Consider the following 26094-nt stretch of genomic DNA (forward strand, 5'->3'; position numbering starts at 1 on the left):
AGAAACTTAAATTAATAATTTTACTTATGTGCATGTATCGTCTTTCTTAGGACAATTTTAATTGATTTGTTTATTTATTTAATTATTATTTATTCATTTTTAGCACCAGGCATTAGAATACAATAGAATAGTTTCAATGCAAGGAAAAGATCAGAGGCATTCCGAATAAATCGTTCATCTTGCGTTCACCATTCGTTCACCGTTCACTTTGCGCTCGCATTTGCGCTCCGTTCGTGTTCTGCGTTCGCTCACCGTTCACCGTTCACACATCGTTCACCAAGTTGCGTTCAGCGTTCACACATCGTTCACTCACCGTTCGCTCTGCGTTCGTTCAGCGTTCGTTCACCATTCGTTCAGCGTTCGCTCACCGTTCAAGTGGGAAAGTAGAACGTTTCAGGGACTGTACCTAGATATCAAACCTAGCAGCTAGTCTAGCTGCTATGACCTTGAATGCAGCCCTGATGTAACATCAGTCCTGTATACAGACTTAAATCAGCAACTGCAGTGTGAATATTGACAAATTTATGAAAGGTATATTTATTACCTTTTTAGGTCATAGCCTGAATTCAAAGGACAAGGTCAAATTTAGTACTCTATAATTGTCACTCAGAAAAAGAGAGGCCTTTTGTTAATATATTCCTGACCAAAGAATCTAAGTAAGAACATTATGGAAGACAATATAACACCAAAATTTGTAACCGTTTTACATGTAAAATGAGAAGGCTTAACTGCGTAGTTAGCCTTTTGTACTGAATGTGTTTGAAGGACAATGCCCTAATACATGTAACTGTCCATTAATTTGTGTCTTAGTTAATTAACATGTATGAATGTTGGCAGTTTTCAACATGTGCCAGATTTCATTACTTTTTAGGGTCAAGGAAAAAATGAAAGTATTTTACATTATGGAGATAAGGTAATTACTTTACATAATGGTTTATGATAAGGGGTTGTGCAAAAAGAATTCATGAAAGATTGCAAAATTAATTTGGTTGAAGACTGTAATTCATCTAGATTATTAACATGAAGAATTACATGGGATCTTCGTTTTTAGCTCATCTGAGCCGAAGGCTCAAGTGAGCTTTTCTGATCAAAATTTGTCCATGTTGTTGTCATTGTCATAAACTTTTTACAATGTCATCTTCTTCTCCAGAACCACTTGGTCAATTTCAACCACACTTGGCACAGTGTATCCTTGGGTAAAGGGGATTCAAGTTTGTTCAAATGAAGGGCAGCATTCTTTTCCAAGGGGAGATAATAAAGAACTAGTAAAATTGGGTGGGGTAATTTAAAAATTTTCTTCTCAGGAGCCACTGAGCTGGAAAAAGATGAAACTTGTGTGAAAGCTTCCTGACAAAGTGTAAATTAAATTTCTTCAAGTCATGACCCCCAGGGATAGGTTGGGGTCACTATGGGTGATCAAAGTGTTACATGGGTATATCTAGGAAAAATCTTTAAAATCCTTCTTCTCAAGACCAGCAAAGCCATGATCAGTCATATTTATTTGGAAGCATCCACAGGTAGTGTATATTCAATTTCGGTCAAATCATGACACCCAGGGATAGGGTGGGACCCATGATGGGCGATCAAAGTTTGACATGGGAATATATAGGAAAAATTTTTAAAAATATTTTTTCCCAGAAACAGCAAAGTCATGATTAGTCATATTTATATTAGTAGTGTAAATTCAAATTTGTTCAAATCATGACCCCTGGGGATGGAGGGGGGGGGGGGCTATAGGGGCAATCAAAGTATATGTAGAAAAAAAAATCCTTGCTACAATGTGAAGAAGTGGCCAGCTAGTATACTGACATGAAATTTCCTCTGTTTCTTACCTTTTGTATTTATAAAAGTGGCTGGTGTCTGGTTTCACGGGTGACTGGTTTTTCGAGAATTCATTTGAAAAACAAAGTTAAGATTTCTGCTAGGCTTTTAGAAATGGAATGTTATATAAGGGGAACTAGTTTTCAGGTGGACCAGTTTGTGAGATTAGTTTCACTGTGTATATAACAAAAGATTCTTTAAAAATCTTCTTCTTAATAACATCAAAGCCATTGTAAGTCATACATGTATTTATATGTAAGCATCCTTAGGTTATGTAGATTCAATTTTTTTTTTCAAATCATGACCCCCTGGGGTAGGGTGGGGCTACAATGGGTTATCAAAGTTGTACATAGGTGTATATATATATAGGAAAAATCTTTTTAAAGCTTATTCTCAAGAATAATAAATCCACGATTAGTAATATTTATATGGAAGCATACAGAGGTAGTGTAGATTCAAGTTAATACAAATCATGACCCCTGGGAATGGGGTGAGGCCACAATGGATGATTAAAGTTTTAGGAATATATTTAGGAAAAAGAATCTGATGATTAGGGCTGTCACGGTTCCAAAATTTTTCGGGTCGGGTCGGGTCTGTAAATTTTTGGTTCGGTTTCGGGTTTTTCGGGTCGGGTATTTACATCTATTTTAAACCTTAATTTCATGAATTTAACTTGAAAAATCTTTATTTGTTACATTACATTTACATTGAAAACGTCTAGACATCGGTGACTTGGCCTACTATTAGTCCCAACCTGACCATTCCTGCTCGTTTTGATAATTATCTAACACTTCCGTGACAAGTGTTTTGTCATGGAATGAAGTAAATTTCAGATGTGACGTTTATTTATCACTGTTATTGTCATCATTCCTTTGATTTCGACGCCTTTTTTTGTATTGAACAGACTCTAATATATAAACCAGACCCGAACCGAAATCCGGAAAAATGGAACCGGAACCGAACCGAACAACTTGGACCGCGGTTCTCGGTTATTTCGGGTACTCGTGACAGCCCTACTGATGATGAAAGAACAGAAGAACCAAAGTTACTCAGGTGACCATTGTGGCACATGGGTCTCTTGTTTTGAGATATTTCTCAAAACAATTATAGATTTATTGTTTAAATACGAGCTCATATCATAAGCAGCAAAAAATCATCTTATTTCAGAATGTCATTTTATGCAAACATCAATGCAGCAAGCTTGTTGTTGACAACTTTTTGGGAATCATCGAACAATCTTAACCTCTAGACTTTTATTATAAATTGTCACTATGTCAGCAAAGGACACCCTCTTCTCAAACCTTGTGTGGTACAATGCTATTTTTGAAACCTGACAATTTTAATACCAGGTATCAAGTCAAGTCAATCAATCACAGAGGCACTGTCAGCTAGAAGAATAGATGAGAAGAGGGGTGTTTCTCCTGGAGGACTCATATTTAATCAACATTTGTCTTGTACCACTGCTGCAGTTTTTCAAACCTATTCTGGCATTTCCTATATTTTTTAATCCCTTGTTCAAGGAGGGGAATATTATTACACTTGTAAATGTAATCCCTTTTCTGGATGCCAATGCAATGAATGAATAATTATTCCTATCAAACTTCTATCTCTTCACCTTAAATTTATTATGTTCTATGAACATTATGTAATATTCTTGTAAGGTCATTATTCTGTTGTAGGTAAGTGAGGGAAGTATAATAAAACACTCTGTTTTCTTTTATATATAAAAATCCTAATTTCCTTTGATCATGCACCTTAAGAGCAAAAAATTACATATCAAATATTCATGTTTTTTTTTTAATTGAAAAAAAATTTAATGGATGGATGGAATTCACAAGGCTAAAATCCTTTAAGGACTTTAAGATCAATTAGTATATACATACATATCAGCATAAAGCCCCTTGGTTGCATGTCAAATATCATTATAGTCAGAGATTATAGGGACAGAACTTTCAAAGATCTAAAGCCTTCTCTCTTCCAGGTAATGAATGCAAGTGCCAGAAATAAATTACTATAAAACCTTTAATCAGAGGATCGTAAAATTTAAGGTAGTTGAAATTTAACATATTTTATAAATTAAAGGAAAATGTCTGAAAATATATATTTTTTTACTCAGATGCACCCTTTGTCCTAGTCTCTCAGTTTTTACTTATGCGTAGATACGCAACACAAAGTCTTTGTTGTTTGACGAGAGCAATATCAGGAAGCTGTCGTTGGTGACTATTGACACAAGATTGTATATAGGATCGGTTATCTTCACACAAAACTCAGATGAAAGGTCCAGGCAGCAGCATGCAATTATTCTCTTTAAAAATATCATATGATTTATAGAGTCATTTAAAAGATTTAATGCCCAATCTGCTCCTACCCAGGATGTATGGCGCCTCCAACACATCAATGTCATCTCTCAAATTGACTGTCTCAGACAGATTTTTTCTCCATTTTCAATAATGTTTCCCTGATTCATTTGACTAAACATCCCATAATTCATTTGGTCAAAGGCCAGGGAATGTCCCATAATTTGTTAGCTGGAAGACATTTTTTCTCCCCCTTGGTTTGTGTGAAACATATTTGAAATTCAATCTCAATTTCCACCATTTTTTTTTAGCACATGATGTTCACAAATTTGCATCTGTGGTTATTGGTAAATACATTTTAATATACTTTTTTATGAAAGTTAAGGGATGCAATAATACAAGAAATATGATTCCATTTATTAAGTCTTTTAACAGGTGTAATTTAAGCATGAAATTATTCATTGTTATTCTATAACTTAACATAAGAAATGTTAATAGGTACATAAGTGTGAATTACATGATTTATATTTCAGTATCAATGAAAAGTAAGGATAGATAATGTTAAACTACCCACTTTCCTTGTGCAACAAAGGAGAAATGCAGTTAAATGAGAAGGACTATTCATTTATAACAGTTCCACTATCTTGTCTTACCTGCAATTTTTTTTTAAATGATCTTAAAATATGTTTGGGGAGTTATTGTTATATTCTGTGCCTGTTTTTTTTTTTTTTTTGGTCAGTCAAAAACAACTTTCCCTAAGAGAATCCCTTGAAATGCACAAGTTAGAAACCTCATCTGGAGCAAATAAGTTGATGTTATATTTAGATTTTCAGATACAATGGAACCTTGTCAATCCAGATGCCAATAATTGGGACGCTCACCTTGCTGGGGACGAAATTTATGGGGAACAATTTATATATACCAAGTCTGTTTCATTAATCTAGACAGTCATCAGGAAACATGAAACACAAACATGAGGGTTAATAAGGCTCGACTCTATATTGTGTAAAGACATCATTTAGCAAATTCTATAGTCATTAAAATGACCTTGTTTTCAAAAACAGCCTATCATTGGGTCATATTATAACCAAAATGTTTCCTACCAATTGTTAGGCCATGGGTTTATACAGATTTGATTATAGATTACTCCATTCACTTATTATCAATACAGAGGGCTCATGGCAGGTGTGACCTGTTAATAGAGGATGCTTACTCCTCCTAGGCACCTGATCCCACCTCTGGTGTTTCCAGGGGCCTGTTTTTTTTTGCCCTGCTCATGATTTGTATTCTCTACTTTATAAATGAGATTGATCACTGTTCATTATCTTCACCTTTTACATTGAAAAATGGCCAACAATCACATGATTCAGAAATCATCAATCCAGTGTTATAGTTCTTTAAACAAGCAATTCCATCCAGTACTTGTATTGTTTTATTATTACTGCTGTCAATGAATGCAGCATCCTTAGTTTACTGATTATGCCTCCCTTGAAAAGGGGGGCATATTGCCTTGCAGCAGTTGGTCAGTTGGTAGGTCATTCAGTATGTCAGTTGGTTGGTCAGTAGACCAAGTGTGGTCCGCTCAGTATCTTGAGAACTCTTTACTTAACAGACATCAAACTACTCTGGTACCTTCTGAATAGTAGATGAGATGACCCCTTTTGATTTTGAGGTCACAAGTTCAAAATTCCACTTAAAAAGTAGTATTTGAGGTTATGAGATCAAAGGTTATGAGTAAAACTACTCTAGCCATTGGAAAATATTGTCCAATCAATCTCTTGAGAACCCTTTGTTTGACAGACATCAAACTTTGTACACTGGGTAGAAGATCCCTATAGACTTGAAGTCACAAGGTCAAGGGTCAAACTAGACATAAGAAGATATTGACCACTCAATATCTTGAGAACCCTTTGCTTGACAGACATCAAACTTTGTACACTGGTTGTTGACCACTGTAAATTTTGAGGTCAGGGTCAAAGGTCAAGGGCCAAGCTTCTTTTATCGACATAAGAACTTAGGAAGATATTGGATTTCAATGTTTTGATAACACTTTGCTTTGCAGACATTACACTTGGTACCTTGGTTTCCCTTAAGGAGTAGATGACCCCTATTGATGGAACTGGACATATTAAGATACTGAGTGCTCAATATTTTGAGAATCCTTTGCTTGACAGACATCAAACTTGGCACACTGGTTCCACATAAGAGTTGATGACCCCTGTAGATTCTGCAGTCACAAGGTCAAGGGTCAAACAACATAGACACTAGAAATAGGAAGATCAGCTCAGTATCTTGTGAACCATTTAATTTACAGACATCAAATTTAGAACACTAGTTGGTACAAGTACCTTTTAAGAAGTAAATTAACTCTAATGATATTAATGTCTGATGAAGGTAAAACTTAGTATTATGTTTGCCCTTGACTGGTAGATCACCAGTTGTCACTATCATTAAAGACATTCTAAATTTAAAGTTGTTCCCTTTTTAATATTGCCAACATAAGAGGCATAATGTTTCTCAAAAATTTGTTGTTTTTAATAAAGTAAGCATTGCAAGATCAAAATTGAAATTTGGCAAATATTTTGGCATTGAAATGGAATTTAATTTTTAAAAAGTAGATTATTCTGAAACTTAATCGATTTCAAAATTGAATATGTATGGAAGTTATACCAATGATTTATTGAAAGGAATCAGATATGACTAACATATTGTCATGGGCACAATTTGATAGCTAATAAATTAAAGTAAATACATACACAATATGCTATTTCTTTTTGTCATTAAAATTGGTTTTCAGAATAAATCTGTATATTTTATAACTGAAAATTGCTCTGGGTATAGACAATAGGGCTGACAGTGCTGAGAAAATAATTCTACAGTTGTTTATGATTAAATCTGTAAACCCCCAAAGGTCTCCCTAATTCTCATTATAAATAAAAAAGACAGTTTCTCAGATCAGAAGATACCATTAAAATTTTTCTTTGGTGTTTTCAAGTGATTATATAAACTCATTTCAATTCTGAAGAATGTCTGACATTTTGAAGGCTGCTTTTGTGTGCAAAGAAGACATATTTTTACTGTTTTTAACAATGATGGTATCTGCACTAATTATATTTGTCAGATACAATAAAGCCCCAAGTCCAAAAACACAATATCCACTTTGCATGCCCAGTGATCAAAGTCCCAGTCTTCTGGGAGATGTTAGATAAGGAAATCTACAACCTGTCAAAATATAAGGCTTAGATCTGGTCCGATTCAAAATGCACACAGATTTCAAAAATCAAAAGACTAGTGAGGAGCCATTAAACTATTAGACTGTCAGTTGATGTAAGTGATGAGCATAGGATTACTTGTAATTTGCTGCTTTTCATATGCTGTCAGAGACAGTGTGATATAGATTGGAAAGCCATTCAACCAGAAAATGGTGATCTATTGGGCTCTCTAGGCAGTGAATAGATCCGATTTTAAAGTTCTTTTAATCATGTTAATTAGTGATGATTAAAGTGTAAATCTGGTGACACCTGCATTATCACTGACTATTTCACATTTCAATAAAGAGGAAAAATATTACAAGCATGCAGACATATTTTTTTTTCTGAAACACATACTAGTAGGGAAGTCGACAGTTATCAAATTTTCTTCCATAAGATTGTATGATTTGATTTAAGTATTCATTTACAATGTCTTCAAATGATTCTGCTAATGGAAAGAAAGAGGGATTGAAGATGGAGACAAACTGTGCTGAATTAGAAGGTAGGTCAGAGTATCATAGCTTCACAGCGATTGGTTAATGTAGGATTCCTCTGAATCTTGCTTAACTCTTTTTTGGTGGACATTTTGAAAACCTGGTATTCTCGTGTGCCTTTACCTATTTTGTTTTATTTTGCTGAACTGAGTAAATGAGAAACCTTAGTTGGGATGAACAAAGACAATTTTACTTACTTGTTATAATTCAAGTAGTCTCAGGTTAGACCCTGTAAGATGAGAACAAATATGTTTACTGTGAAATGGTAACCTTCTAAATTAAAACTTAATTTAATTTTGTTCTTTGAAGATCTTAGAATGGATCAGCAAATTTAATAAATATTCATGATATTTCTATTGTGTTTGATGTGTTTATATGTTTGTTAGCTAGTCCTCAACTTTAGTGTTGTCCAAAACTGTTCAATTGTGAAAGATAAGTTTTCAAGGTCATGGTCATTCTAAGGGGTCAATGTTCAAGTGACAATGCAATAAATGCCACCTCCAGATGCGTTATGTTTTTTCAAACATAAAAAATTAAATTGGTATTCATTTCCTTTGGGGTTTCTACTAGTTGCCTCATTTATACCCTAGTGCTTATTTTTGGATTGCAGTTTTTACAGCCTACTCCACTTATATTGAAATCACTTAAATTAAATTATTATTTATTTTGAAGTAAATTATCAGTCCGCTGAGCTGATAATGAGTTGTTTTATATGGGTTATATTAAAGTCCTCCTGGCCAGTCGTCGTCATGGTTAGTGACAGCGTAATTATACAGGTAGATGCTAAGGTGTCAGTAGATATATTTCACCTAATATGTTTTCATTGCATATTTTTATAACAAAAAATAAATTACTGAGGGATATCTCATTCTCTCAGATCACATATTGACTGCACTTTTTAACAGCTGTTTGAACACATGCTTCTGAAAATGGGTAAATTACAGAAAGAATAATATTGTCTTTGAATAACTAAAATGAATTAATGTCTGCCTAAGATAAAAATGTGAAATCTAAATCCAAATTAGCAAAGGTTTTTAGGATAAATCCAGGCACAAACCAGCAATGAAATACATTTCAAACATTTCAACTGTGTAATATTTATGTTGATTCGAGTTTGTCTAGTACATGTTTTAGATTGAAATCAGGATTTTAAAAGTCTTCATAGACCAATTCCGCTTATTTTGGAATTCATTTATTTTAAAAAAATGTTTTGGTCTCTTGAATTTCAATATATCCAAAGTAGACTGTTCTTACTATTTGCTTATAAAATCTTGCCTTTTTACTTAGTTATAACAGTCAAATTGACTTGTGGGAATTCATATTCAAGTTATATCATAATCTAAACAAATCTTCATCTTTCCAATGCCTGATTTACTTCAAGTCATCTGAGGGTATTTTTCATACTTTAGTCTAACATATTAAAAACACTTAAGCACATAAAAATTTAGATTATTAAATAGTGTTACTGATTATGTAAATACAACATATTTCAGTGTATTTCTAACCCCAGATAGCAAAAGGAATAGACACTTGTCTTGACCTTTTAACTGTATTTAAAAAGAGCCTGATTCATCTGTAAAATAGTGTCATGGCTCTGCATCAGTTTTAAAAAATACTTAATGGTTGGTGTGAATGGCAATAAGATGATAATAATCTGTAATGAGTAAAAAATTTGCAAATCTGAACAGAAAGTAGGAGCCAGCTAGTTGCATTCTTAACCTTCAAGACCTTTCAGGCCTTTGATTTTCAAAGGACTTTATTGTCTAAATGTTGCAACAAATCCTAACAATATCCTTTTTGGGGACCTCTTACATTGATGTATATGGATTTTTGTAATCACTGTATCTTTTCACCATATCTCCAGATATAACAAATGGTTCCAGAAGTGTCTAAAAAGTCAAATTTCAAAAGCTCTGTCAATATTCTGAGACAGACCTATGGAGATCCTGAGGCTTTCTTCAGGGCCATAAATCAGTGCTAATGTGATGGACACCATTTGATCAAGTGATTTCAGGGTAATTTATGTTCATTTTGTCATGTTTTGTTCTCTTGCCAACCTGATAAGAATTAATTGATTTTTACACCAGGCTTGTTGTTAAATAACACTATATATGCACAGAAAAACACGGTGGATTTTTTTTTTAACAATGTAAAATCACTGAATATTGACAAGTCTATGATGCTTGGGAAAAAAAATTAAGTTCTGATCAGCACTGGGTCCGTGAACTGGGTGACGGAAAGTGGGAATTAATCTTTCCGAATATTGACATGTCTGATATCTAACCTCGTATATGGACCATGAGTCCATGTTCTAGGTGACTGAAAGAGTGAAGATGTCTTTGCTTGTTGACTAAAATTCATTGATTTTGAAGTTGGCCTGTCATTGTACTGTCAACATCAGTTTTGGGTAATCCAGTAGGCTTTATATGGATCTTTCTAAGGTGTGACTATTTACACTGCTCATATGACAATTATTGTATGCTTCAAATTTGACTGACAGTTCAACATGAATTTTCCAAATTTGTACAATTTGTGTTAAGATAAGCTAAGATTATTGATTAAAGGTAATTCCTTTTCATTAAGTGGGAGTATACAATTTAATTTTGTTCTTTGGAGATATTTTTATGCCCCCTTAAGCTCTCAAGATGCTTCTTTGCTGTCTCCATCAATCCTCCATCTCCTTAGATTAAACGTTTCTGAATCAATATTAATTTCTGTTAACCAACTTTCTTTCATGTGCAACTAACCTTCACAAGTTTTGCTAGGATGGAAGATTAAGGAAAGTTTGTTAATGAGTTAATAAAGAAAGCTTTTAAGGGCAAATCATGAAAGAAATCACTGCATAAAATGGCTGTAAGAAAAGTTCTTATATACACATTGCATTGTATTCATTAATTGAGTAAATTTTTGTAATGTGACTGATTGTATTCTCAATTTTTAAACCCAAAAACCCCAATGAGTACTATTTTGGACTCTGTTAAGTTTAGAAATTTCTTTTTGAGTCACTAAACTAATTGTTTTTTTAAAAAGCATGCAATCTAGGAGAAAATTTAATAACATTACATGTAGTATTTGTTAATCATTCATGGAAAATTTTAACTCAGTTGAAATAGTATCATTAGAAAAATGATAATCAAAAATAGAAATGATGCCATAAAAGGCCAATGTCCCCTGGACCCCAGGTAATGTCAATGGAACAATGAAACATCATTGCCATATATTAGGTAATGGGTCATACTGGACAGCAAAAGTGTATCTTTAGGTACAGTTAAGCTTCGAACATGGATGTATCGAATACCAATGATATGTAAGTAAGTGGAATGTCCCAACCACTTTTTCTATATATATTTTTAACTGGATATCTCAAGTCCTCTGATATCTCTAAGCTTTTTCTCTGCCAAAAGGAGTTTGAGCTAACTAGGTTTGCCTGTATTTTTGTGACTAAATTATGTAGGATTAAGTACACATTCACAGTCATCTCTTAATTTAACAGTGTGGCTTGAGGTTGATGTATGTAGACATATTAAGTTTAGGATTATGTGTCATTTTATCTATAAATTTCTTGATGGTTCTCATAGTAAGGGAAGTAACTCTAAAATGCTTATGAGAGCAACATTCAAGTTAATATTTATATAATTATTGATAGAAGGAATAAACATTGTATTTTATAAAATTACAGTAAATTGTTGAGGAATAGTGATATTTTAAGTTTTAAGATGAATTAATTTATGATGTGATACTTTCAACTTTTGGGAACTGTATGAATATGAAGATATGAATATCAAACTTAATATTTAAATAATTAAGCAATTTAAAAAAACCCTTTAATATTGTCAAGTTAAAAGTCACTTTTCATACAGTACTGAAATTATTGGACTTTGACATTTCTGATTTTTGCTGCAGGCTATACAGAAATGGACAGGTTGACATGAGTTGAACTAGGGCAATGTAATAGAAGAAGGCTCGGGGTCCTTTTACCATTCAATTATTCCAAGTCACTGGAAGGCTGGTGTAATGAAAATCAAGTGTATTGTGAATGATTTATAACCCATCAAAAACTGAAAAATGAGGACTTGCAAATCTTTGAAAGGTTCAGGTTATTTATTTTAAAAACTGCATAGTCAAACAGGAGAAATTGACATAAAGCATAAATGTAGAAACTGTCGAGGCAGGTCGGTTTGATTGCTGTGATTGGATAATTTGTGGGTTGGTAGCTCATTTGTTTTCATTATAAGATAGGCTTGGCATGATAAAGAGACATTCATCATGGCTGTGAGATACACCACATTAAGCAAACCTTACATAAATCCTCCTCATCATTCCGTAATTATGTACCCAGGAGATGGAGGGAGAAAAAAAGCTGACAGAAAAAGGCAAAGTTAAAAAAAAAAGTGCAGCCTCCTCAACTGAAATTAAGGTGGCCTAGCTTGGCTTTAATGAGGATTTATCTTTTTTTTCTCGAGGACAGTTTCCCCAAGTTGTCCCATTAACATCAGGTTTAAGATTGGGTGGTGAAGTTTAACATCCGGGATGGTCATTGGTGGATCATGTATTTTATTGCTGCAAGGGTGGAGGATTCAGATTATTATATCAACAGTGGTGGATCGTATAATTTATAGCAGCAAAGGGATGGAGGATTCAGATTACTATACCAATTGTAGATGTCATTTAAATTTACAAATTGTTATGAATTTATAAATTTATTCTTTAGATATACCCAATCTTCCATAATCTCCAAATACACAACTTCCAAATATATTGATCAATTATAACTTTAATTAAAAAAAAAAAATTATTACATTAGTATAAATGTAACGCAAGAAAAAGTTTGAGAAAAGTACATCAGTAAGGGCATTAATACTGAGGGAAAAAAAATACTATTAAAAATTTCTTCTTCGTTTTTTGTTTGTTTGTTTTGTTGGGTTTTTTTTTTTAGCTGTTTAAAGTATAGTCTTCTTATACCAGTATAACTTTTTACAGAGTTACCTTCCTTGCAGACGGAAATGAAATTTAAGAAGGAACATAATGAAAAAGTTTTTGAAGCTAAAAGAAATACCAATGATCAAAAACCTAAATTCAGATTTAAAAAAAAAGTTTGTGATGAAAATTATACAGGGGAATAACAGCATATGGTTTAAAAAGATTGCAGAAGCTTTCTTTTTACATATTGCAGAACTGTTCTTTTTACATATTGAAATCATTTAAAGATACAAATTCCAGACACTTTATCATCTCTCTTGTACAAATGAAGCCATGTTTTGAACGATGACCTAAGTGCTATTGGCTTGCATTTTGACAGTCTTTGAAGAATGATAATGGCACTGCCATTTCTCAGCTGAAGTTATTGGAGTGCAGAATGGCAGTTTGGCTGAAGTGACATTCATCATTCTAAAAAGTGACTCTTTTATACACATAAAATCAATGAGATGATCATCTGTCAAATGTCTCATTTCAAAATTTATGTTTTATTGCAAAAATCAATACACGACTTCCTCTGGACTCCAATTTCATTAGGAGATATAAAGATAAATTGCGCATAACTGTTGTTTTATGTGGCACCCTCGAAATTTATTGCATAGTTAATTATTTTTTTCTCCCTAATATGATTTTTGGACAAAGGATATCAAAAGATGTATTAGTCATACCATAGATCTTCATAAGGAATACCTTTTGTATATGATTAAATATCTTTGATTTACGTAAGAAAGTAAATTATAACCTAGGAGAAAACAACCTCTTGATGTTGTCAGATGCTGGATCTATTTATGTACATTCAAAGAACTTTAAAGGTTTCATTACTAATCACTAATCAGTAACTTATTTTTAAGGTTGCTGCAATTTATTACTGTCTTCATTGAATCCCTCAGAGCATTAGTTTATATTCATATATATTGGTACTTTTCTGATTTGTGGCAATTATATTTTTATTTGTTTCTATAATTACTTATTTTTCAATGGGTGTTTACCTATCTTGATATAAAAATCAGTCAAAACTGATGAGTATTTGCCTTAACAAGTTACATGAACCCTGGGCTTTTGATAAATTTTGAGGACAGAGTTTCTGAAAAATTGAGAAAATAGATTCTAAAGGTAAAATTAAAAAAAAAAATACATAAAGTCAAACCTTGTAATCTTGCCCTCAATAGGACCAAGAAAAAACTTTTCAAGATATCCGAGGATTTGAAATATCAAGGGTAAAATACTAAAAATTTAAATGGAATGAATGGTATAGTCAAGATATCGTGTTCGAGATGGTGAAGTTCCACTGAAGGTCAGTTGCACAAAAAGTGTGTGCTAATTTTACAACAGTTTGGCAGTGTGACTGACATACAGTAAATAAGTTCACAGAAATATATATAAGTTGTTTTTTGTTTAAATCTAATATAATGAAAGAGAGGGAGAGAGATATTTAAGAATTAATGGTCAAAGAGAGATAACCCCTAAAACTTTTTTTTAACATACCATAAGGTTTCATTTCTGTTTTGCAGAGTTATGAACCTGTCTGAAAAATCTTGTTGTGGCCGGCAGTATATATATAAAGTGGTTTGACCCTGTGTTGAATCTTTAATTTTTTTTTTTTATTATTATTCCTGTTAATTTTTTTAGGAACAGTGACTATTTCTGAGCTTGTAGGAATTCATGGGCAAAGAGAGATAACTTCTAAAATTGCTTTGAATGCAGTTAATTAATCGTGGCCTTATAAAATGTTAAGAATTGATTACTGATGAGTTATTCACTGCAGTTTTCAATTCATTTTATTTTTTATCTAAGGGCAGATCACACTTTTTATTAACTTAAAAAAAAAATTGAATTAGATCTCTTTTGTCTCTTTTGTATGCAGTGTACAGAGTGTCCTTAACAGGTATTTGATGAAGTGATATAGTCACAAATCAGATATTCATTAATCGATGGAGAAATGATTTCTTTTCTCTATTCATTAATCGATGGAGAAATGACTTCTTTTCTCTCATATAGAATAATGTTATTCAGCTTAAGGTAGAATGACCCTTTCTGCTCACTAAATGGGAATTTTTATAAAATGTCAAATAAAAAAAATTTAAACAGAAGATGGAAATCAAAATGACATTCAGCTAAATAAAGGATACTTCGTGGGTCAAAATGTTAGGTAAATCAGTGTAGAAAATAAAAATTTAAATAAAGGAAACAGTTATCAAGTTACCTTTCTTAGAAGAAGGTTAGTTCACCTTTATGCTTAAAACACATAACTGGAGAGCTTTTTCTGATACTTTTATTTAGCTGCACTGTTGATTTTTTTTTTATTTCTAGTTTGAATTAAGATCTTTTATATATATATATATATACATGTACACCAAGTGGCCTGTTACCTTTTCAATTAAGAACCAATATACATACTTTGAATTGTATATATAGGTTCCTGCATTAACACTTTACTCAGAGAATTAACATGCTATCATATTTTATTTAATAATTAATATCCTCATTAAAGAAGAGCAGATAAATTGTAACCCAAATATATTACAAGGTCTATGAATGAGCCAACCCCTTAAAGCTAACCTGGCTGATAGTATTGGATCTTTTCCATTTAAAGTGTGTTATGTCCTGTGGAGCCACAATTCAAAGATGCAAATGATTTATAAACTTCCATATAAACTTTGCATGATTTTTCATTCTGTTTTATCTGTTTATTAAAGGGAAACATAAAGGTGATTCACTGCTACAGATTTATGCACACTTTCACCTCAAGTGAACAATATAAGTGAAAAGAAGATTCAGCTCCAGGTGGTAGGTGCTGATTTATCTAAGGAGACAATGGTTAAAATCTCTCCTAATGTCTTATGATGGTGCACAGCAGGATGATCTGTAGTCAGTTGGTGATGGAATTGATGGCTCAGAATGTCAGTTGATGTTTATGGAAAAGAAAAACTAACTTGTCACCTTGTAAAGAGAGAACTCTGTTAATTATGCATCTTTATTTACCTCTAGCTCCAGAAGAGTTCCATCCGCTTAGTCATGAAGCTTAATTGTCACTGAATCTGACAAGATTAAAAACTATGTGTAATTGTTTTTCACCTGAATGTGAATAATGGTCATTAATGGTACAAGATGAGATGACGCCTCCAGAAGCGCCATAAAACATTAATTTACATGATCTGTCTTTATTCTAACATCTGTGCAAACCATTTCAGTTGATGAATTTATCTGTTCCTTGGGATAATGTGCCCAATATATTTTCTGTGACTCTTCTAATATCTACTGAAAATGCTAAAAATGCTATTTCACAATTTGAAAAAAAAGGCAATTCTTTGCATACACTAAAAATGCCTTAAATAATAAATAAGGTATCAATTGAATTAGCTGAGCTTGATGATAAATAACCGGAACAGAGTACCCTGAAGCCTTTGAGTTCATCTCATGCAATACGTCCATATCTCAATTTTATGTTTTATGCATCAATTGAAGAAGTTAGCACAAAGTGATTTGTGAATCCTTATTGACAGTGATGGATTTGTGTTAATCTTGTTTCCATGGTAACTGTCAACACTTGTCAGGCATCATCAGTAATTTATCATTTATTTGGGACCAAGACATGTTTATAGAAAGGTTGATTTTTTTAGATTTCATGTTTGATGTGAACTCTTTGACAAGGTCTTCCATAATGAAACAATACTTGATAATTATTTTTATCAATTTGTCATGTATGCCTTCTCCAGCAGATACCATTCTGATTACAACTTATTGTTAAAGGTTTTAACAATGTCAGTCAAGCTATATGTCAACCATACTGGCTAAAAAAGTAACGCTGATGCTTTAAGACCAACAGTAAAAATCATTTGTTTGATGTATTCTGACCCATCAAAATTGCCCACACCTGATCATTATGCTCCCGTAATAGAAGATTCAGGGGCTTGGAATGGCTTATTTAAAAAAAAAAAAACTAGAAGATTCAGGGTCTGTCTGACCATCTGTCTGTTAATCTGTTTGTCTGCAAAAACTTTAACCTTGCCCATAACTGTTGAATGATTGGTACTAGGGCTTTCATTTTCATATTTCACGTGTGTATTCTTTGTCACAAAACCCTTCTTTGGGTACCAACAGATTTGACCTCTTGACCTTGGAATTTGACCTACTTTTGCAAAATTTTACCAAACTTTAACCTTGGCCACAACTTTTAGATTTTTGTTGCTAGGGCTTTAATATTTCACATGTGTATTTCATGTGACCTTTCTTTGGGTACCAACATTTTTTACCCTCTGACTTTGACCTACTTTTGAAAAACTTTAACCTTCACTATAACTTTTGAACAATTGATGCTAAGGCTTTCATATTTCACTTATGTATTCCTTGTGATACGACCTTTCTTTGGGTACCAACATTTTCTAAATTCTTGACAATGACCTTAGAGTTTGACCTAGTACATTTGAAAAACCTAACCTTGGCCTTGAGCAGTTATACGTGGCATCAGTTTTTCCCAAACACATCTTGGTTTTTTTCTAGTACTTTGAATTCTATATATATATTTGAGAATTGCCAATCTAGCTGTTAACTGCAAGATATGTAATGTTCCGACCAATAACCAGTTAATTGTATCAAAAAACACATTTTTTGACATATTTTCCAAGTAAGCTCTAGTTATATTGTATACATGAAAAGACTAAAATAAGCATTAAAAATTCTATAACAAACTAAGCTTGACTTAACATTTGAGTCACTAAATCATGTAAAATCAAGCACAGTAAATGTTATGGCCCCTCTGGGACTATAGCTATATACAAATGTAGGTAATAGGTATCCTCTCTATCTATCCCTCTGTTTGTCATGATCACTCTGTTCCTCCACTAGTTTAAGAACTTTTTTTTAAGACATTTGCATATACTGAGCTGATTGTTGGTGTGTGAGTCTACCTTGAAGAGTTCCAGATCAACTTTGACAAAATTACGGCCCATACCTGTAAGGGACTCTGTATTACTTATGCAGTATTATCAGAATGCTAGTTATATACTACATGTTTCTTTGTTTTTTATGTAAACTGGATTTATATATAATTGGGTGAGTTTTGGGGCACATGTGTCTCTTACCTGTATGTCACACGTATGATACATTTTATGGACAATTAAGCATAATTGATATATACAGTCATAGATTTATGTTTGATGAAAATAGACAATGACAGATTTTGTAAAAACTACTGTACAGCTGTTGTATCGACAACCTGTTGCACGAGCCTCTCAATCAAATCTTTTTTTTTAATTAGACAGTGAAATATTACATTGTTAATAATTTGTTTCATATTTTTTTGACTGATTATTAATCGTAATAAATTAGTCTCTGATTGGTAATCTTTAAATTGATATGATATGATGTTTCTACCTGTATATGGAATTATTTAATACGAAGGAATAAAGTGACGACCTTCAGGTATGATTACGAAGGACAAATTTGGTTTTTCTAGCACTTACAGTGAACCAGGTTACATACATTAACTGTAATTTTCATTTACCTTTTATCATATGACAACTGTTGTTTCTTTGTGAAGGAATTATCAAAAGTTTCCTTGTAGAACAATAGAATTTAATTGCAGTCTGCGGATTTGTATTTGCTGTGAGTTAATACCCATGTATTGTGTTGTTTTTCCATTGGCCGAGGTGACCAAACATGGATACTATGGCATGGATAGATGTACATAACTGCGATGTCAACTGCCATCAGCCTAATTTGATAATGAAAAATGAAACTGTTTACATGTTTTTTGAGGAGTGTCAGGTTTCATAATGAAGACTAATTTCTTGATATTATAATAAATACACTTCATACAGATGTCACTTGTTGATATTTTACCACAAAGAGATTTATATTTGTCAAAACTTTCACATTTTTTGCTGAAATCATTTTGTCTTGCATGCTTAGAGGGATGGCATTTACTGGTAGATCCATTAGATTGAAGTTTAAAAAAAGGACAATTTTTTTTTTCACACTCACTGATTTTGTGCATATATACCGGTAAATAAGTTCATTTAGAATGTAATGAAATGGAAATATGAGTCAAGAATATCAGTGTTCAATATACTGTAAGTCATTTTAATTCCAAGGTGTTAAAATTTTACGATTTCTCCAAAAGTACCAATCGCGATGGTTTTAATTTCACGCTGCAACAAATTAATTAATATTTCGTATAAGCATTTACCGGTAAACGTTTTTAAAAACTAATGTTAGCATTTACTATGGATATAATTTCGCGGAAAAATGATGAAACACGAACATAGTGAAATTAAAACCATCATGATTATTTGCCAATGTACAGTATTTGAAATTGTCCAAAAGTGGGTATTATATGTATTTTATTCAATGACATAGTTTTCCATGTGATAAAAGAAGCTGGTCAAGCTAACTGTTCAAAGGAATGCATGTGTTGCCTTCTATAGCACCATTATTAAGATATGAATAAATCTAAGAGTGGTCAGCTGTTTATTTGCATACCAGTATTATAGTTCATGCATTTGCCTGCAAAGAAAGAATAGCATTTATCATAAAGTGGGACAGTCAATAGAAATATGATTCTCCAACATGTTCAACCCTCGAAGGTTAAATGAATAAACAGAGATAATTGTATTTTATTCTTATGTGTTTAATTAAACAATCTCTCAGATTCATCACTAGAAAATATATCAGTCTGTCTTTACTGCAATTGTCAGTCTACAACGATATTTGAAGTACGATCCATTTAGATATACTGATCCTGATGTATTTTCATTGTATGTAATGTTCAGTTTGTGTGGTTACTATATCATACAGTTTAAAAATATAGTGTCATAAACTCAGAAGATGTAATATATATATGCTAGTTATTGAAGCCCTGTGTCTCAAAATACAGATGACATAAGATAAATTAACCATTCAGAGTATTTTTTGAAAGGTTAGCTAGGTCAAAGGTCAAGGTCAAGTGGACTGCAACACTGGTATTTTTCATAATGTCCTATAATAAATGTATGCACATGCTAAATAGCACAGACTAGCCTCTCAAATGTCCAGAAATATGCTGTATATCAGTATTATGAACTATTTTGAAAAAGTAAGTCAAAGGTCAAAAGGTCAGTAACCATTATATTTTACAAATGCCCTAGTGCCAAGCAATACATAACCAAAATATCAAATCCATACTTCTTACAGTTCTCAAGATATATAATGTAACAGACGGATGGACAGACAGACACTGGGTAAAGTGATCCCTAAGTGTCACTTTGCTCTGTGAGCAACACAGAAATCAGTGTTTTTATCATAGTAAATACAGTTGATACTGATGCACCCTCATTATATATAAGTATCTTCTAGCTTCATTCCCAACACCAACTGTACCTAAGTATCTGAACTTTAACCATACTTACACACCTGTACTAATACTGAAAATATGAGACTTTTAGAGTGCAGAAGAAAGGCATATATATATGTTAATGGCTGGATGGAAATTTACAGTGACATAAGATATTGAAAGCATGACATTTTTAAGCACAGCTATACCAGTATGTATGGTGAATTTTGGAACACTAATAACAGCATTTTAAATATATTTCATAAATCTCTAGTGAGTTCTCTCTTGACTCTTTTTTTTTCCTTCAAATTTTCACTGAGGAAAATGACTTCAGGATGATTTAATGATGCCCCATGGAGTTGGGTGATCGGGTATATGGCAGAACTTGATAAATGTATGTGTCAGAGACTGACATTTCATTTGATGTATGCCATCAAGATGCAAATTACATAAACATTTTGAAAAGACAGAATATGAGAATCTTTGGAGGGGCAGATAATGAGAAGTTGATGAATGAGTTCAGAGGAACTCTATGCACTGTGGGAAAGATATAAATTAATCACATTGCAAGAATCTCCATGACCACACATAAATAAAACTCAGGTGTGCTCGTGAATTTCTATCTTTAAATTTCAAAGAATTTATTAATATTGCGTATATATGCCATGAATTTCCATCTTTATATTTCAAAGAGTTTATTAGTATCGTGTATTAGTGTGGTTAGAAATGGCAATGTTTTGTTACTTTCAGTAAAAAAAGATATAAAGGTTTGAAAAGGGAGCTTGACAGCTTGTAATAAATTTCTAGGTAGTGTTGTGAAAATATTTTTCAAAACTATAAACAATGTCATGTAAGATATTTATTGTTTGAAAAAAAATCCATCACAGAATTCTAAGAAAAGAGAAACTTTTTTATCACAGATGTTTATGAAGAAGGTTTAGGCTTATTTAATTAATGCATGAAACAAAGTTGTCACGAAATGACCTGTATTAAATCAGATAGATATTCACTTTCAGATTTAAAACTTTAAATATATATATACAGTTGAATTTCATAGGGGCTTGTCTTCTTCATTGTTAAATGTAAAATAAATTGATAAAATTTTGAATCCACTCTAAATACACTTCAAAAGTTGCTACAATAAAGATTCTGATATTTTAAGAAATACCATGTTTAAAAAAAAAGTACTACACCTTTACATTTAAACATCTGGAAGACAAGCCCCTTATGTTGAATTTCAGTCTCACGAACACTGATATCTCGAATACCATGGATATAATATCCAAATGATTTGGAAGTCCCAACCACATATTCTTTCAGTATATTACCATTGATATTTCAAATTCTCGTATATCTCGAAGTTTTTTTCTTGGTCCCATCAACTTTAAGATAACAAGGTTTGACTGTATATACACACAATTGATGAACTTTTTTAATTGGCAATTTTTTTAAGTCAAATTTCCCTAACTATTCTTGAAAAAAAAAAAAATCCATTTCATATTGGCTTCTTTTGAGAAATATACTGTAGATTGCCATATTTTTGTGTGACACATAGTTTCATGAGAAAGTCGTATGGTTTTTATAAGCGAGACGAAATTTTCAGGATTTCTGATTATTCTGGTATATAATCTTCAATAAGTTAATAAATATATGAGAATGAGAATGAAAATTTCGCGAAGAGACAGTGTCACATAACTACGAAAAAATAAAAGTTCTCGCGAATAAAAATTGATTGACAGTAAGTACTTATTAGTACATGTATATTGTAGAGGTATTTGCTTTAAGCTACGTTTGATTTCTTGAAAGATTATTCCTTTAACCCACTTTTAAACTTGTATATGCCCCTTGAATATAAAAGGCTAGAGGATGGAAAGTGAAACAAAGCTGTGACTGAAATTTTGCAACGATAGTCTGAGTAGTCAGTCAATATGACTTTGATTGAGACTATTACTATACAGTTATTCCTAACAGGCTAGCAACAGAGGCCACAGGCAGTGACTACCAGGGTATATCAAACAATTCCTGTCAATGACTCATAGTCTTACCCAGTGATTAATTTTACATGAAAGAAGTCAGATGCCTTGTCATTTAAAAGTGAAATGATGCCAACATTGCATGTCAACTGATCATTGAATTTCAATGTTCACTCGCTCTGCAGCTGTTTGAAAACCTTATATAGAATGACTGTTTTAATAATCACATTTTTAATACTTAAACCTTACTTAAAACTAAGCAGGTAACATAAAGTTGAACAGATGAAATATGAAAGTGTATAGTTTTTTCAGCATCAATTAAAAATGTGTTGCCATGAACTATTGGTACATGTTTCAGTTTTTTTTTTAAGTTGTAAATTGGTAAATCAAAGTCCTTTTAAAAAGTGCTGGTTATAATATTACTGGTCAGTTTTCTTCAGCTTGGTTCACTCTCTTCCCCTCGCTAATATAGGTACATGTATCCTTTGGTGACCAGAAGCTAATACATGTATAGTGTTTTTTTTAGCTTGGCCTTCCTTATCTAGAATTTGTTTTTCTATTTAAAAATATCTCAAGAGATATATCAAACTAATTGCTGTCACTGATTATCTTAAACAGGTCTAGGATTTTTTTGTTCCAGTTAAGAAAGATGAATGAGGATTTATCTTATATGTTGGAATTGACTTGAATTCATCACTCTTAGGACTAGGTGTGTTAATCCATCTTTGATTTGGAAGTATATAAATTACTAGAGTGATGGTAATAAGTGTTCCATGTGTAAACAGCAGGGGAGCTAGAGAAGAAGTCATTAATTCAGGGTGTCTAGACACCATTCCCAACACAAGATGGTATGTGATGATTTCAAAAAATAAAGAAATGCAGGAATGTACACAATGTTTTTTGACCAATATATCAGGGTATTTGTTAATTTTTTAAAGTGAATAGTTTAACTTCAAAGGATGATTGGCTCTAAATGTGTATATGCATATAATGGGTCAGTAGGTAATAGGTCAAGGTCATTATCTTGACTTTGTTTAAAACTAAGTTGGTATGATAATCATAATTATATACACTCCAAATTTTTAAGTATGTTACTCACAAATGTTGAACAGAGTATTCTACATTATATTCTTAAAAAAAGTCACAGTAAAGAAGATCAAATAAATGCAATTTTAAAAAATAATATTCTTGACACCAAGGTCACCAAAAGTTTTTAGCTCATTGGAGCTGAGTTTGTCCATAATCATACTGATACATTATAAATTATTATTCCCATTTAGTGAAGATTTATGTTTGTGCATATCATGGCCAATATGGAGTTACAGTGGGACCACAATTGAGGGTCATAATATATTGGAATACATTATAGGGAAATTTGATCAAGAACATAAATTTACAATTCGTCATATTAATTTGATATACAAATGTGAAGATTCAAGTTTACCAATATCGTAGGCAATGGGACTAGGATGGGGTCACCACTGGGGGTCAAATTATGACCAAGGAATAAATTGGGAAGGTTCTACAATAAATCTTATTGATATGCATGTATCCCATGTAGTGTAGAATCAAATTTGTTCACATCATGGTCTCTTGGGCTATCAAGGGGCTAGCATGAGGATTCAAAACATAAAAAAAAAAAATCCGGAAGAAAAAGGCTACAATAAATAACTTGACTCCAAGCTTAAATACTGTATTTTGTGAAATTTTGGCCCCTGTTTTATTTTAGCATATTTTGCCCTCATTATAAGTGGGCAAATTCAAAGAAAACAGCATTACCTCGATCTTTAGCACATCTGAGTCTGGGCAAATTTAATATGGGACTAAATTAATTACAAGTTCAAAAGGGCAAAAATAACATAGAGAGAAAATATCCATATGTACTGTAATTAAAATTACTGAAATCATGTGTGGAGCTTGATAAGTTGGTTATTACAGTAAGGGGTTTCATTTTTATCTACAAATTTATATGTCCCAAAGAATTAAATGATACTGGTGAGCATTGTGGCCCAAAGTCTTCTTGATATTTTATTCATTTCTATTGTCAAGAAATCTTTAACATTAGAATTGCACTTAACATATCAGAGGTTTATAATACAACAATGAAAAAAATTAATCCCTTCAGTAAGTGCAAGAAATGAAATTTTACCTAGACTTACTACAACACTGGTATATGTATTGTGTTGAAAATTTGGTGGAAACTGACAATTTATGGTGATTTATGAAAACTGTTCAAGTCAGATCACTAAAACACAAGTTTTTTTTTGGTTTTTTTTAACTTAGATTTCACGTTTCTTGGTATGTAGCGTCCTTGAGTTGATAAATGTACAGCTAGCTGATCCCCTCTGAATAGACAAAACTAATCATAACATTTGTCATTCCCCAGGGGGGCATACTCAGAGCAGTGACTGTCAAATACTGTCAAAGTCCTAATAAATTCTAAATCATTGATCTATTCAAATCTATATTACAGCTGATTGATAGCGTTTATCAGTGGGCTATAATGAGAAGTCCTAATTTGTTGTTCTCTCAATGATTAACTGCCATGTCTGACTGTCAGAAATTCAGGTAGAACTATAGCAAGCCAGCTTAAATAGGCCACAGATCACTGTTAATTATTCAGCAGAAGTATGTCAGATATATTTTTTTAATGATAGCACTCTTGAAATGATGGAAACAAATGCCTTTTCAGGTTAAAAAACTTTGTCATTTGTTTTGTATGAATATTGATGATCTACAAAAAATTGAACTTTTAAAATTTTCATTTGTTCTGTGTGAATGAGCTAGCTATTAGATTTTTTTGTTGATTGAACAAATTGATGGGAATTTAAGATGATTGACACCTTGATCTTGCATTAGAGATCTTGAGAGAAAAAAATATTTAGAAATGCTTGTTAGACATTAACATTTCACAGAAACTTGAAAAAAAAATTCTTTGTTGACAAAGGGCACATTCACTGCTTCATTAAATACCCTGTATTGCTGTAAGCTGTACATTTGGCAGATAGTTCCAAATTCATCCTATCTTTTGTGAAGTCTATCAAATTTCACAGCCAGGATCATAAAATTCAAAGTTGTTTTATTATAAAATTAATGAGTTTTATTTAAATCTCTCAATCTTATACCATGTTGTAAATGTAATGTGCACCTCTAGTGTGACAATGCACTGTATTTCATTGACCTTGAATAAGTTTGTTTCAATAAGGTCAAGGGCAAATGATTTGAAGATATAACAGAAGGTTTAATTGGCTCTGTTGAAAATGAATTCAGATGTTGAAAAATTTTTAAGGATTTATTTATACTAATTAGCATATAATATTTTCAATTTTTTAAGGAATGTTACATTTTGTAAACATGGATATTTACTTCGGTCATTAAGCATACAAATTACTGGTAGTATCAAAAACCATATTGGGGTGATATAAGGATAATGTTTAATAATGCTGACTAAATATATACAAAGGCATTGGTATGTGGGAGATTACAGGCACAATATAACAAGTGGGTGGTAAGTATTTTAATTACTGTATTATTCTTCTACATATGTAAATTCAAAAGCAAGAAAGTGGTGGCTCCACACATATGCAAAACATTTTTAGTAAAAATATTTGAAGGAATTAATTGACATGACTTAGAGGCTTGAATGTTACTCACTTCAACTAAGAACATTTTCTTTTCTTAGTTATGTTTATCATGAATAAGAATTTGTCCCATTAAATTTTGAAAGAATATATGATTGATTGGTTCTGATGAAGAGGGGGGAGAGAGAGGGAAAAAATCTGGATATGACAGGAGTTGGCAAACAGTAATAAAAGACTGATTTCTGGCTTGTCAGAGTTTTCCTGATCAGATTTCATTTAATGAAATTTTTCGTGATGGATTGGTACCCGGTTCATTCGCCTGTCAGAGGGATTTCCTTTATACAAACGCTGAGTAATATCTGACGGTAATAAATCACTCACCCAGGTGACA

At 32.3% G+C, this 26094-nt stretch overlaps 1 protein-coding gene across 2 annotated transcripts in view; it reads left to right on the top strand.

Moving 5' to 3' along the window:
* LOC133171596 (protein teashirt-like) overlaps positions 1–26094 on the top strand; it is a 44763-nt gene that overhangs the window by 10258 nt on the left and 8411 nt on the right. Inside the window, exon 1 of one of the 2 annotated variants that reach the window (XM_061306383.1) lies at positions 22813–22970. The exons of the other annotated variant lie outside the window; for it this stretch is intronic. The gene's annotated coding sequence lies outside the window, so the exon portion shown is untranslated. Of the gene's footprint in view, positions 1–22812; positions 22971–26094 lie in introns of those variants that run through there. 2 annotated transcript variants of the gene reach the window in all.

This window comes from Saccostrea echinata, unplaced genomic scaffold (assembly GCF_033153115.1).
Source record: "Saccostrea echinata isolate AGI-Se365-2 ecotype Australia unplaced genomic scaffold, CSIRO_AGI_Sech_v1 ptg000054l, whole genome shotgun sequence".
In the NCBI taxonomy this organism is placed as follows: domain Eukaryota; kingdom Metazoa; phylum Mollusca; class Bivalvia; order Ostreida; family Ostreidae; genus Saccostrea; species Saccostrea echinata.